Source organism: Eumetopias jubatus, unplaced genomic scaffold, assembly GCF_037043125.1.
Source record: "Eumetopias jubatus isolate StellerSeaLion01/CBP00866 unplaced genomic scaffold, mEumJub1_p1.0 scaffold_13, whole genome shotgun sequence".
Taxonomy (NCBI): domain Eukaryota; kingdom Metazoa; phylum Chordata; class Mammalia; order Carnivora; family Otariidae; genus Eumetopias; species Eumetopias jubatus.
The window spans coordinates 7531958-7545944 of record NW_028274819.1 but is presented as its reverse complement, the minus strand read 5'-3'; the positions used below and the strand labels follow the sequence as shown (position 1 = coordinate 7545944).

At 56.8% G+C, this 13987-nt stretch overlaps 2 long non-coding RNA genes across 2 annotated transcripts; one reads left to right on the top strand and one right to left on the bottom strand.

Moving 5' to 3' along the window:
- The first annotated feature begins 95 nt into the window (after positions 1-95).
- LOC114220260 (uncharacterized) lies at positions 96-6802 on the top strand. Its single transcript, XR_015766622.1, has 2 exons — positions 96-966; positions 6675-6802. It is a non-coding gene; the product is annotated as an uncharacterized LOC114220260 (long non-coding RNA).
- LOC148162590 (uncharacterized) lies at positions 1382-8284 on the bottom strand. Its single transcript, XR_015766623.1, has 3 exons — positions 7875-8284; positions 2324-2395; positions 1382-1804 (listed from the first exon to the last, which is right to left on the bottom strand). It is a non-coding gene; the product is annotated as an uncharacterized LOC148162590 (long non-coding RNA).
- Positions 8285-13987: the final 5703 nt, after the last annotated feature.

The following is a 13987-nucleotide window of genomic DNA, read 5'->3' as shown; positions in this document are numbered from 1 at the left end:
CTCCCCTCCCCTGCCTCCCATTGGCCGATTCCAAGTATCGCGAGCGCCGCTCGCCGTACTCCCCGCCCCCAGCCCGGGTGCCGAGGCAACCGCACCTGTTTTCGGCCCGCCCTTGGTGGAGCAGCTCGCGCAAGTGTTGCGGTTGGGAAGGCGGAAAGCGAGGGTCGGGCGCGAAGAGGTCCCAGAGCCTACGTGCCTTGCAACATCCGCGAGACGCCGAGTTAGACACCCGGCTCCCCGGCCGCGCGCCCCACCCGCAGTTCCCCCACGAACGGTCCTCCCTCCCCCGCTGGCTCGGAATTCCCCGGAAGTATCGGCGGACCCCCGGGGCGGGGTGCGGGGGGGGGGGGCTCGCGCCTCCCGTCCGAGCTACCCTTCCTTGCCGCCTCCTCGCCCCTGCTTTCCTGATACTACTTCCTACCCCTCTTCTTCATCTGCTTTGGGAGAGGGAGAGAGAGAGTGGAGGAGGCTGAGGGAGTGGAACATCCGAGGTCGGCTGGTAACTGGGGAAAGAAGAATGGGGAGGGAGGGAGAGGTCCCTGGGGAAAATCTGACCAGCAGCAAGAGGCCTGAGCTCCCCGCAGGCCGGTGGGGCTGGGGATTGGAAGAGGGACACAAAGGACATAGGACATGTGGGGAGAAGAGATGGCCTCTCTGAGGAGGCTGCATCTGTGGGTGGGAGAGGGTAGGGGTACACAGGAAGGCCTGGACGCTTGAGTTTTGAGGAAGTGAAATCGGAAATTCCCTATGTCCGGGGGAGGGGAAATGTGGGGCAACAATGAAATCTTGTGGGAATTTAGGGGAAATTAAAATACCCAAATACTTCTGCTTTCTTCTCAGGGTCACCACAAGTCACCCTCTTTTACTCTGACCTGTGGCCCCCCCCTTACCAGTTCCTGGCTGTTCCATTACACTCATTCCCCCGCCATCATTCCTGGCCACACATCGGCCCCCTTGGCTGTCCAGGTTGGTGAGAATCTTCAGTGGGTGATGTCAGAGCTTTGGGGGACTGTGATTGTTAGGTAACCAGTGTCAGGACACCAAAGTGTAGGAGGAGGGGGTGGGGGTGTGGGGGGTGCAGTGGTGGGGTTGGGGGGAGACTCCTAGGTAGATCTAAAATGCACCATGTCCAACTTTCTGGCTTCTGGGAGATGTGGGATGGAGGCAGGAACTCAAACCTGAGAATGAGCCGAGTTCTTAGGGGAGCTGGGTCAAGTGGGAGCCAGAGAGGGCAAAAGGGGAGGTTTTGCTTGCCCGCCCCTTGTAGGATCAGGCCCCAGTGCCTTCTGAAGAAAGAAAATGTTCAATCCATCGCCTTCCCCTCCCCCCTTTGCCTCCCTGACCATTGGAGAGCCCTGTCTGCACTCTTAAGCCTCTGGCTTACTGCTTTTATTTGGGATTTCGTTAGCATTCTTTTCATCAATACCAGTAAACCAGAAGCCGCAAGACTCTTTTCTTGGTGGACTCCTCAAAAGGCCAGAACTCCTGGGCAGGGCTGTCGCCAGAGGCTGCATGCTGGCTGGTGATCAGAAGCCTTGGGTGGGCCCAGTCCAGACTTCCTGGGCCAGCCTTAGAAGCCAAAGGACTTGCCTCCTCCATGGCGCTTTGAGGGGTCCACCCCGGAGATGTAGTTTTTGGGCTGTTCCAGGGAAGGGCTTGCGGCTGAGGCTCCTGAAAGAGGTGGTTGTTCAATGGCCTGAATGAGGCTTCAGGAAGCCCCCTCTCGGCGGAGTTCGCATTGACCCGCCGTGGTCTTCACATCTCCCCAGAGTCCTCTGTGCTGGGAATAGCTAGCCCGATAAAACTGAAAACAACAAAATGTTCCTGGGTTATTTATACATGAAACTCCAGCCCCTGTTTGTTTTATATGGCGGCTTGACTTTCTCCAAGGAGCGCAAAGAACTGAAAGAAGGCATCTCTCCCCCTCAGTGAGGCTCAAGAGGACAGAAATTAGTTTCCCCCATTTCATGGAGTTGGCACTCGGGTCTTGGGCAGCTTCCTGAGCTAGTAATTCCCAGACTGTGAAAATGTCCTAATTCTCTTTTTGTTGTTGGAGCCGGCTGAGATTCTGTTCGGTGGGAGTTTTGTAAATCATGAGTGAAGCATTTCACTTTTGGTTTCTCTATTTCACTTTCTGTCTGTCTTTGCCCAGGGCCGTGACAAAAGACTAAGGAAGCGTTCAAATATTTTCCTTTCTCGTGGAAATGAGGCCCGTCCCCCACTCCCAGGGTTTCCTTCTTTCAAATTCAGAAACACACACCTGCACAAGTGGGCCTTGTTCTCTAGGTCTGCACGGAGACTGCTCTCAGCAGAAAAGACCTACCTGCTTTCCCTCGAGGTGATCTGCTCAGTCCCATAATGGCCGGGTCTACAAAAGGGTCTATGTACAAGGCCCCTAAAAACAAAAAAAGGGAGAGGGAAAAGAAAAACAGACTTTTGTCCAAATATGGTAGAAGAGTCAGGCTAGAAAAAAAAACACATGGGTTTGTGCCTGGGATGAGGAGTGGTTCATTCTTCCTACCGAGAAAGTCTGTAGACCCAGCTTTTCTTGCAGTCAGAAGGAGTAGATTTGGCCAACAGACGAGTTTTGTCAAACCAAGGTAAAGAAAGGGGGAGGTCTGTTCCTCTGCGGTCTGGGGTCTCCAGCGCCGGCTGCAAGGGCATCCTCTGCACCCTGTGAAGCCTCTCTCCCGAAGGGGTACGGCAGTGCATGTGGCCATGGGGCTAGGGTCCTGGTGACAGTTGCTGCGTTCTAGGGGCCTCTGAAGGTGTCCCGCGGCAGGGGTAGGCCCAGCTTGGAGGTGACAGGGTGTCAGGGCTGCTCGGGATCTCTGCTTTCAAATCTCAAATGAGAAGAGCCCAAGGCCCAGGGATGGTGAGTGCCTTGCCTGGAGTCACTCAGGCTGAAGAAGAAGCTGGGCCTTTGGAATCTTAACGCCCTCTCCACGCTCAAATCTTGAATTTGCAAGGTCAAGGTCAAGGTCAAGCGGGCGGCCACGCAGAGGGAGAGGGTTTCCAGAACCTCCTTTCCAGATGCAGGCTGGGGTGAACTCTGTCTGTAAGCTCTGCAGCCTGGGGGCCCGTGCTGCATATCGACAGGGTGCTGTGTATACAGAACCCAGTAGTGCTTTGCAGAGCTGAGCCACAGAAGCCTCTGAGCACCTGTGGTAGACACTCCACCCACTGCTGGGCTTCCCAGCATCCCTTCTTACAGGGGCCTCCGGGGCAGGGGCTGCAGCTGAGCACAGGATGCAGTGTTGACACTAAACTCCCTGGGACAGCTCAGGCACCACCTACGGGCTGCCCTCCAGGTCTTTGCTGTGGACACATCCTGTTGGGGGACTCCATGGGAGGTTGTTTTATTATTTGGCACATGAGAATTCTGCTTTCTACAGTGATAGTATCAGGGGTCCTTTGGCAGGGTCTTGGGGTCTCCTTACTCTGTGCTGATAGAAATGGAGGGTACAGGAGAAGAAATGGCAGGACGATGCTGAGGTCAGCAGGGGCCACTGAGGATTCGAGGAGGCCGTGGGGCGGTTAAGAGGCTGCCAGGGCTCGTGGCGACGTCAGAGACAAGACGAGATTTGGGAGGTTTGATCTGAGCAGTCTGAGGGGGCACCTGAGGGGCTCAGATGTTGCTGCCTGAGAGACCACAGGTGTAGCTCCACCTGTGTGAGTGCAGGCCACTGCCCTCCTTGCGTCCCCTTCACGCACGCTTTTCTGCTTCAGCTCACTCTCCCTCACCATAGCCTCGAGCCCCTGTTGCCCCATGGCGGGAGTGGGGGGGGGGCTACCCTGAGCCTCTGCATGGGCCTCACAGGCTGCGGGCTGGGGAGCAATTCTGTGCCCAACAGGGTGTCACACGTGTCTACCAGGGCACAGGCCCAGCTCCCTTGGCCTCTGGCCCAGCCCCTCACACCCACACCTCCATGGGGGTCAGACATTGTGCCCAAGGCCACCCTCCAGGCATGTCTGCTGACCTACATCTCCCTCTTCCTTCCCCCACATCAGTCTCCATGAAAGTCCCACTGAGCTGGGTGGTCCATGCAGCTGCCCCAGGTGACCTGGCTCTGCCAGGAGTCAGTCTCTCACTTCCCTTTTGGCCCAGCTGGAACATTTCTCTGACCTGCGTCTTCTTCATCCTGCCCTAAGTACAGGCAATGAAAATGGGTCATCTGAAAAGAGACTGGGAGCTGGGGAGCTGAGAGGACCCAGTCCTGCCCAAGCTCCATGCTTGTTCTCAGGAATAACGTGTTGGGACTTGTTCAAGGGCAGGGATGCAGCAAGACCCTTCCCAGAGCTGGCGTCGAGCCTCCGTTTCCTGCTCAGCTAGCCTGGCCTCTGGCCCCTTGGTTCCAAGACCTCGCCCTGAAACACCCCATCACCCTTTGCTAATCATGGTAGGCAGAATTCCAAGCTGTACCCAAGGTTTCCCACTCTGGTGTACACAGCTGGTATAGGACCTGGGATTGTGACTGATGGGTCTACTCTGTGATAAGTCATGTTCAGTGGCACAGTTGACTTTATTTTGTTTATTTACTTAAAAGATTTTATTTATTAGAGAGAGCATGCGTGTGTGCACGAGGAGGGGGGAGGGGCAAAGGGAGAGGGAGAAGTAGGCTGCCCGCTGAGCCGGGAGCCCAACGCCAGCTCGATCCCAGGACCCTGAGATCATGAGCCGAGCGGAAGGCAGACGCTCAACCGGCTGAGCCACCCAGGCGCCCCCACAGTTGACTTTAGATACGAGATTCTCCCAGTGGTCTGACCTAATCACAGGAGCTCTTGAAAAGCAGAGTTTTCTCCAGCTGGTTGCAGAGGAAGGAAGTCAGAAATTCAAAGCTCAAGAAGGATTCAATGTACCAGTGTTGGCTTGAAGATGGAAGGTGGCCACGTGGAAGGAATGTAGTGGCCTCTAGGAGCCGAGAGCTGACAACCAGCAAGGAAGCCCAATCCCTGCCAGAGGACAACGAGAACAGGCATGGAGGGAGACTCCCTCTACCCCTGAGCCTCCAGCTGAGAGCTGGGCTAACACCGGATCTCAGCGTCCGAGACTCTGGACTTCTGACCCACAGAATTATGAGCTAATAAATGGTTGTTTTAAGCCACTAAGTTTGTGGTGGGAAGACTGCTGCAGCAGTGGATGTGTCTTTTGGTCAACTGATGATTTATTCGATTGGCAACACTTGGCAGCCATTCAACAGGCGACGAGAAAAAAAGAAAGGAAATTAAGAGTGATCGTGGAGTCAATAACTGAGAAAGCAGATTGCAAGACTGAACACAGTGCAGCCTGGCTCAATACACACACACACGCACACGGTTCCCAACCAGAGGTGGTTTTGCTCCCCAGGAAACATCTGGCAATGTCGAGACATTCTTGGTGGTCGCAACTTGGGGAGCATTGCTGGCATCCGGCGGGCTGGAGTCAGGGATGCCGCTTACCATCCTACAATGCATAGGAGAGCCCCCAACAGAATTATCCAGCCCCGAATGTCGACAGAAGGTTGAGATGATCCCACTTGCACCCAGCCACTGTTGTAGCATAAGGATAGTGCAAGATCAGGTTCCGGTCCCACCAACTGTGTGATCTTCGGTAAGGCTTGAGCTGAGGTCTCTGGGACCAGCTGTAAGGAAAGCACCTACTTCTAGGAGTAAATGAGTTAATGTACAATGTGTGTAGAACAACAATGTCAGCTAACTTGAGTGATTACAGGAAATGTCTACAGGGCTATGCTTGCATCATAGGAGCTGGGGCAATTTTTGTTGACTTCTATATTGCTCAAATTTGATATAATGGACATCTTTGACTTCCTTAACTGGGTGGAGGGGGGGAAGCTGAGGGACAAAACAACTGGCCTGTACTCTCCAAAAATGTTGAGATCTTGACAAACAGAGCAAAACTGAGGACAGTTCCAGACTAAAAAAGGCTGAAGGGACCTGGCGACCACATGTGAGGTCTGATCTCCATTTATTGGGACAGGTGGTGACATTTGAAAGGGGATAGCAGGGGCACCTGGGTAGCCCAGTGGGTTAAGCGTCCCGACTCTTGATTTCTTCAGCTCAGGTCATGATCTCAGGGTCGTGGGATGGAGCCCCAGGTTGGGCTCTACACTCGGCACAGAGTCGGCTTTGGATTTTCTCTCTCCTCTCTCTGCCCCTCCCCCTGCTTGTGCTCTCTCTCAAATAAAAAGATAAAATCTTAAAAAAACAACAACAAAAAGAAAGTGGATGGCATGTTCGATCGCATCACAGTATTGCTTCACTGTCGCCAGGCCTAAATTTGGTAACTGTATCGTGGTTGTGTAAGAGATTTCATTTTTGGGCGGGGGGGATACATGTTGAAATATTTAAGGGTGAAGGGTCATAACCTGTATAACCTCTCAAATGGTTCAGAGGAAATTTGGGAGGTGTGAGAGAGAAAGAGAAAGAGAAAGCAAATGTTGCAAAATGTTACTACTATTGGTGAATCCCGGTGAAGGGTAGATGGGTGTTCATTGTACTTTTCTTGCAACTTTTTTGTTTTGTCAAAAACAAAAACAGGCCTGTGACTGGGTGCTCCTCCTTCAGGCCCTCCGGGGCCTGGGCCAGTGTTACATTTGCTGCCCGATGCCCGACCCAGCAGTGCCAAAATCCATTTATAGTAAAATGGAGAAACCAACTGTTTTCTATTCATACAGTGGAATGCCGCACAGCCGTGAATGAACTGAACGTGAGCAAACCATGGCCCCAGCGACCTCCTGGGGACAGCCGGACCCAGCGGCAGGGTTCCATTTGGATAATAAACACATACCACCACCAACAAAGACAGGCAGAATGAACGTATATTGTTTTAGGCTGCATACACCGGGGGTGGGGGGTGGGGTGGTGAACCCCAGGGAAGGGCCATGAAGTGATGATCATAAAGGGCAGCATTGTGTTTACCTGGGGAGGGGGTCACCTGGAAGGACACTTGTGAGGGGGGGCTCTGAAGCACAGAGATTTTCTTTTCTTTTTTTAAAGATTTATTTATTTAGGGGCGCCCGGGGGGCTCAGTCGTTAAGCGTCTGCCTTCGGCTCGAGTCCTAATCCTAGGGTCCTGGGATCGAGCCCCGCATCGGGCTCCCTGCTCCTCGGGAAGCCTGCTTCTCCCTCTCCCACTCCCCCTGCTTATGTTCCCTCTCTCGCTGTCTCTCTCTCTCTCTGTCAAATAAATAAAATCTTGAAAAATTTATTTATTTGAGAGAGAGAGCGCGCGCGCAAGCGTGGAGGGGGGAGGGGCAAAGAGAATTTTAAGCAGACTCCCTGGTGAGAGAGGACCCCCCCCCACCCCCGCCCCGCCATGCCTTGATCCTCGGACCCTGAAATCCTGACCTGAGCCAAAATCAAGAGTCCGAAGCTTAACCGACTGCACCACCCAGGCGCCCCCAGGGATTTTCTTTTTTGAGTGGTAGTTACACAGGGACTTACTTTATAATTACACAAATATACACTATACATTTATGTTTTATACACAAATAGCAGCTGTAAAAGTCCCAGCAAGGAACCCCCCACTTTGTGCCAGGTGCGCCCTGAGTGCCTGGGACCTGCCACTGTGTTAAGGACGCTGACTGACCCTTGTGAGGGCCTGGAGGGGGCCTGGAGGGGGCCTGGCGCCCGCCTCGGACGGGCTGGGGAGGAGGACCGGGAGGACCCGCCCCACCCAGCTCGGGAGGGACGCGACCCAGTGCACCCCCTGGTGGTGGCTTCAGGGAGTGAGGCTTGTAGAAGAGCGAGTTCCCCACCGCCCCCAACCCCATGCCTCCTTCTTTCAGCACCTTTCCCCCTGTTATTCCCTCCTCTTCCAGTGCTCACCACCTGTTCCTGGGAGTCACCTCAGCAAAAGCTGGACTCGCACTCACCTCTCAGGGAGACTTCCCCAATCAAAGCCGCTGTACTCTGACCTTTCCTTCCCCCATCGGCCTTTCTTTGCGGGTCCAAACGGTGAATTTGCATATCCTCTCCGGACACCTGGTCGGCATCCTGTCGTTTCACACATGTGTGGTGAGGGTGAGGGCCGGCACTCACTGAGGGCCTCCCACCTGCCAGTGCTGGCTGACCGCCCGGCTTCGGATGCCTGCCTCCCCCCAGGCACCTCCATCCACGCATCAGGCAGTCCTGCAGCTTTGCAGTTATGAAGATGCTACCATGTGCCAGTCTGAGGCTACAGGAAACCAAAAGTCAGTAGCTGGTGCCGCCCGGGGTTCACAAGCTGGGCGGGAAATAGCTAGGCATTGGTGGCGGCTGTCATGGGGGACTCTAAGAGAGCTCACAGAACAGCCTGGGAACCAGCGACTGGGACGGCGAGCAGCAGGCATCCTGGAGGGCTCAGGAGGAAGTGGGAGCAGCATCCCGGCGAGGCAAGATGGGCACAGGCCCAGGGCCTGTCGGGAAACGGCCACAGGTCAGGGGAGAGAGAGGAGCCAGTCCGAGGCAGCTGGATCTGCCTTGCTCAGGAGTTGGGACGTGACCTGCTGGAGCTGCAGATGCTCCGTGGAGGCTGAAGGAGGTGGACACCCAAGGCAGGGGCGGCTGCCTGCCACCACCTTCCACCCTAAGCCAGTACTCTGGGCCTGTGGCCTGACAGCCCCGAGAGGTCAGAGTTCAGCTCCTTGCCATTCGGCCAGTGTATCTTGAACACCTACTATGCTGGGGCGGGGCAGGCAGGAGGACTGAATCATGGACTTTGCCCTCAAGGAGTCTCAGACCAGCACCAGGATATCAGATAAGGGCACAGAGGGGCGCCTGGGTGGCTCAGTCATTAAGCGTCTGCCTTCAGCTCCGGTCATGATCCCGGGGTCCTGGGATCGAGTCCCACGTTGGGCTCCCTGCTCAGCGGGGAGTCTCCTTCTCCCTCTGCCCCTCCCCCCATTCATTCTCTCAATCTCTCTCTCTCAAATAAATAAAATCTTTAAAAAAAAAAAAAAAGATGGGCACCTGGGTGGCTCAGTCGGTTAAGCGTCTGCCTTCGGCTCAGGTCATGATCCTGGAGTCCCGGGATCGAGTCCCGCATCGGGCTCCCTGCTCAGCGGGTAGCCTGCTTCTCCCTCTGACCCTCTCCCCTCTCATGCTGTTTCTCTCTCTCTCTCTCAAATAAATAAAGAGAATCTTAAAAAAAAAAAACGCAGAGCTCTCAACCCCACAGGAATAAGATGAGGGGGTGGTGGGAGAGGCCTACAGAGCCCAAGGTGCGGTGGGGGTGGGCAGCTCCTGCAGTCATGGAAGGGCCCTCTGAGCAGGGCCTCAGTAGAGATGGGGGCCCAGGGAGCCGGAGCAGATAGGGCAGTGTGAGCAAAGCCACACTGGGAAAAGTGAAAGTGTCATAAGGGCCGGAGAGGGTGGCTGGATGCTTGTCAGCCGCATAGTCCATGGAGAGAGAAGGTTTGACTACTCTGTGACTTTATTATTATTATTATTATTATTATTTTAACGATTCTCTTTATTTATTTGACAGAGAGAGACACAGCGAGAGCAGGAACACAAGCAGGGGGAGTGGGAGAGGGAGAAGCAGGCTTCCCGCCGAGCAGGGAGCCCGATGCGGGGCTCAATCCCAGGACCCTGGGACCATGACGTGAGCCGAAGGCAGATGCTTAACCATCTGAGCTACCCAGGAGCCCCTACTCCGTGACTGTAGCAAGATGTGCACCCTCTATGAGTCCGTGTCTTCATCTCCGGAATAGGCTCATGACCGTGGCTTTGCAAGGTCATCGAGCTGACCCCAGGGGACTGACGTGAGCAAGTGCTCAGCACACAGAGAGGGCACAAGAACCGGCTCCTATTATTATGCAATTTGAACTTTATTCTTAGGTCTATGTTTCCAGTTTTGGAAAGTTTATCTTTTAAAATATATATTTTTAAAGATTTTATTTACTCATTCATGAGAGACGGAGAGAGAGAGAGAGAGAAGCAAAGGGAGAAGCAGCAGGGAACCCGATGCGGGACTTGATCCCAGGACCCCGGGATCATGACCTGAGCCGAAGGCAGATGCTTAACCATCTGAGCCACCCAGGCGCCCTGGAAAGTTTATCTTTTGGCAGCAGAAGCCTTTTTATTCAAATGAGAATGTCTCCAGAACTGCATCGTATCGAAGCCGGGCAGGAGTGAGGCTGTGTGGGAAGCTGGTGCGGGGCCTGGGTCTGCGGTCCTGACTGCTAGGGTGCCCAGCTGGTGGCGGGGCCGGGGGAGCCTGGGGGTGGGGGGGTGGGGAACCCGAGAGAGAGGGGGGGGCAGGGAGGGAGCAAGTGGAGGGAGGCTGGGTCCTCGTCCTGGGGGGAGTTCTGACACAGACTGGGGCCCAGGGCCCTTGGCCCCTCTTGGCCACACGGGACATTGGTGGTGCTTCCTTGGGGTGCAAGACAAAGGCTTAGGATCTGTTCAGACATTTAGCGAGCACGCACCTGGGCCTGGGCTGGGCTGGGAGCCGAGCTCCCAGGTGGTGGGGGGGATGGACACACTGAGGGAGTTCTGTCCTCTGGGGAAGCACAGGGTGCTGGGGGCGCCCAGGTGGGCAGTGGGGATCAAGTGGGCTTCAGGAAGGCTTCCTGGAAGCAGCAAATGCTTGGGCAGAGCTGGGAACAGTTAGTAAGGTGAACCTGGCCAAAAAAAAAAAAAAAAAAAGCTGGAAGGGCGTTCCAGGCAGAGGGAACAGCATGGATAAGGCACAGAGGCTTGCCACAAACAGTCCATATAGAGGTGGGGCCCTAAAGCAGCACGGGCTCACAGGAGGGGAAATGGAAAGGTAGGAATTAGACAGGAGGGAGTTGGGCCTGAGTGCTGCACTGGGGCAGCAAGTCTTCATTGCCCTCTGGGTCCCCAAAGCCCTGTCCCTTCCCCCACAGGTCCCGGTGGCCGGCATTGAGGCGAACATACCTGTGACCTATGGAATTGGCAGCCAGAGGGGAGAAGAGAGCACTGGCTGTCAATTCATAGGTCAGAGCCCTGTGCACTCGGTCTCAGGAGCCCGCTGACGGCCCACCGGCCTTGGCCATGCTGGGCCTGGGAGCGTGGCCATGGAGGTCCCTGCTGGTCTGCTGGGCAGCAGCCACCTCTCCTCCTCCGTGCATACTGGCCCCCATCCCCAATAACAGCAGCCCCACTGGAACCAGTGGGCACTTCCACATGGAGTTGCTGTTACAGGGGGTGAAAACCGGCTGGAGGCCTGGGCCCTGCCTGCCTGGTAGCTGCCCTTGGGCAGAAGTCTGGGGAGGACCTCATGCCCACCCATCGGGTCCATGGTCTTTTTATTGAGGCTCCTTATCATCCGCGGCCCACACCTCGAGTCCCTGCACCAGCCCCCCCCTTCTCTGGGCGAAGTCCAGGCTCAGCCCCAGCTCTGCTCATAAAGCCGGGAGTGGCTCTGATTTACAGCTCCCGGGCAGCCTTTGCCCACTCTGCCACCCCCACGCCCTCTGTCCCCAAGTTCCTTGTTTCCTCCTTTCTTTCCCAACCAGAGCGGGGCCTCAGTTCCAGGTTGGGCCACGGCGGCCTCCACCCTCTGCCCTTTGCCCACCCTTCCTGCCACAACCGCAGGGCAGAGGGACAGCGAGGGACAGCTGGGCATCTGTCAGTCTCCAGGGCCCAGATTCCTGGGGATGGCCCCAGATGAGAAGCAGGAGGCAAGACTGAGAGGGGTGGGGGTGCAGGGGGGAGACAGAAAGTAGGAGAGTGAGGCAGAGAGGCCAAGAGAGAGGCAGATGTGGAACAGGAGGGAACTGGAAAGGAACAGAGCAAATAGGGACAGAGAACGGTGAGGGGGGAGGCAGGGGGAGAACAGGGACCTTGATGCTGATACACAAACCTGCTGCTGACCGCATGCTAAGAACAGGGCTGTCACAACCACCATCGGGAAGAACACTTAGCACCTCAGTGGCCTGAGAGCCAGCAGGGGTCTGGGAGCTGGGTGACCTTGAGCACGTGGCTTAACCTCTCTGAGCGGTTGGCTGGTTCCTCACGTGCAAATCAGGGCCTGTGAGGCCTGTCCTGCCCTCTGGCTTGACTGGTGGGAAGCCACCCTCCCTTCAAGCTTTGGTTCCATCCCCGCTGTGGGGAGTGGAAGGGGCTGCTGGCTGTGGTCCCTGAGCGGGCCCAGGACCCCCAGAGGAGCGGACTTTTCTCCTGCAAAGTGTGTTTGCACCCACCCTCCCATTCCGCAGACAGGATCTGGCCCAAGAGGTTTCAGTGACAGGTTCCAATGCCAATCCCACCCCCACCTAGGGGACATTTTGGAGAACCCAAAACTTCTGGAGGGGAGAGGGGACCTGGGACTCTGAGCCTCGAGAGTGGACTTGGGTAGTGGAAATGCCCAGAGAGGCAAAGGAGGCTGCCCAAGGTCACAAAGCAGGGCCTTGAGGTCCGTCCTGTCTGGCAACTTCTCTGAAGTGGCCTCCTTCCTCTTGGGATGCAGTCAAGGTGGGATGGGAGGTCCCTGGGCAGGAGTCCTTTGCCTGGGAGGACAGGCCTGTGAATGAAGACACCATAGCAGGGGACACCTCCCACCCGCTTGAACCCAGAAGGCCCTCCCGAAGACGCCCAGGAAAGGCTAAGCGCCAGGCTTGGCGGAGGCAGTGGTGGTGGCCGCCCAAGCAGGAGTCCCGGCCCTCTCATCTCACAGGGGGAAATGGGGGCCCAAGGCTGGAAGGGACTTGCGTGGCTCACGCGGCAGCTGCCTAGGCCCTTTCCTTTCTTCCTCAGAAGGCCTGGGGCCCCTGCAGCAGGCGGCTGGGCTCAGGACAGCCCTGGGCTCAGGGGATGTGGGGGTCTGACTGCCCGGGGAAGGCTCTTACCTGGGTGCCTGGCTGGCCCTCGGGGCACAAGGAGGAAGTAGGGGCACCCTGGGCCCAGTGCCTTTTGAGCCGTTGGCCCAGCCCCTGGCGGTGGTTAATGATTATCCTGTTGCCTGTCAATAGGGATCGCAAGTGTGGTTCGAAGGGCATGGAACCCTGGACTGTGCCCAGGCAGGGTGGGGCACTTCTAGGAAGCACCAGGCTGGGCCACCCCCCCCATCCCCTCCGGTGGCATCAGACCCCAGACCCCAGCCACCCACACCCTGTCTTCTTCCACTGGCCCCCCGCCCCGTCCGTTTGGCTGACTGCCCCAGGTGACCATGGGCGGCCAGGACCCCCGGAATCCACCTGGACAAAACTCCTGCTCTGTTCACTTGGTACCCAGACACAAAGGGGACAGCAAGGACACAGAAGGGACCAGGGGGATCTTTGCTCCCCCGAGAGAGCTGTAGATGACCCTGGCAAGTGAGGGTTCTCTAAGTCTGTGCCTCTTAATCTGAGCCTCAGCTTCCCGAGGCCCACCGCCCACGTGCTTCGGCGCAGTGCTGCCGGGGAGCGAGGTGGGTGGGGCATGCTCAGATTAGCCCCTCGATCTGAAGAAACAAGGTATGTGTGCGTGGGGGGCTGTAACGGGGTTTTCCCTACCCCAAGTCAGGAGCCCTGCTAGCCAGTGCCGCCCCAGCACCCCTCCCCGTCTAGTGCCCTGGAGCTGGGACCCCAGGGCAGAGGCTCCGATCACGGGACAAGGCTTCTGCCAGGGATGGCAGGAGCAGCCTCCAGGGGGCGCAGCCCTCCAGGAGTGGTGCCCGGGTAGGGATCACCAGGAGGGGCCCGAAGCTCAGAGACCCCGGGTGTAGCCTCAGACCACATGGGCAGGGTCTGAACCTTCTTGGGGCACCCCACCGCCTGACCCTGTGCTCCGGCTCAGTGTCCTCCTAGCTGTCCCCTCACCCCTGGCCCTAGGTAAGGCTGGATCCTGGGCTCTTGCAGGGCTAGAGCCAAGAAACATTGTCTGGGTGAGGTAGGCTCCAGGCCCCCTGGGCCTCTTCGCTCAGCCCCTGCCGCACAGAAGTGGGGCCGGCAGCGGCGAGGGGCAGAGTGCGGACCGCAGGCCAGTCAGGGGTTCTGCAGGGCCGGACAGCTAGCTGGGGGCCAGTTTTAACCTGCTGGGCAGGTGTGGTGACCCCTGGTAG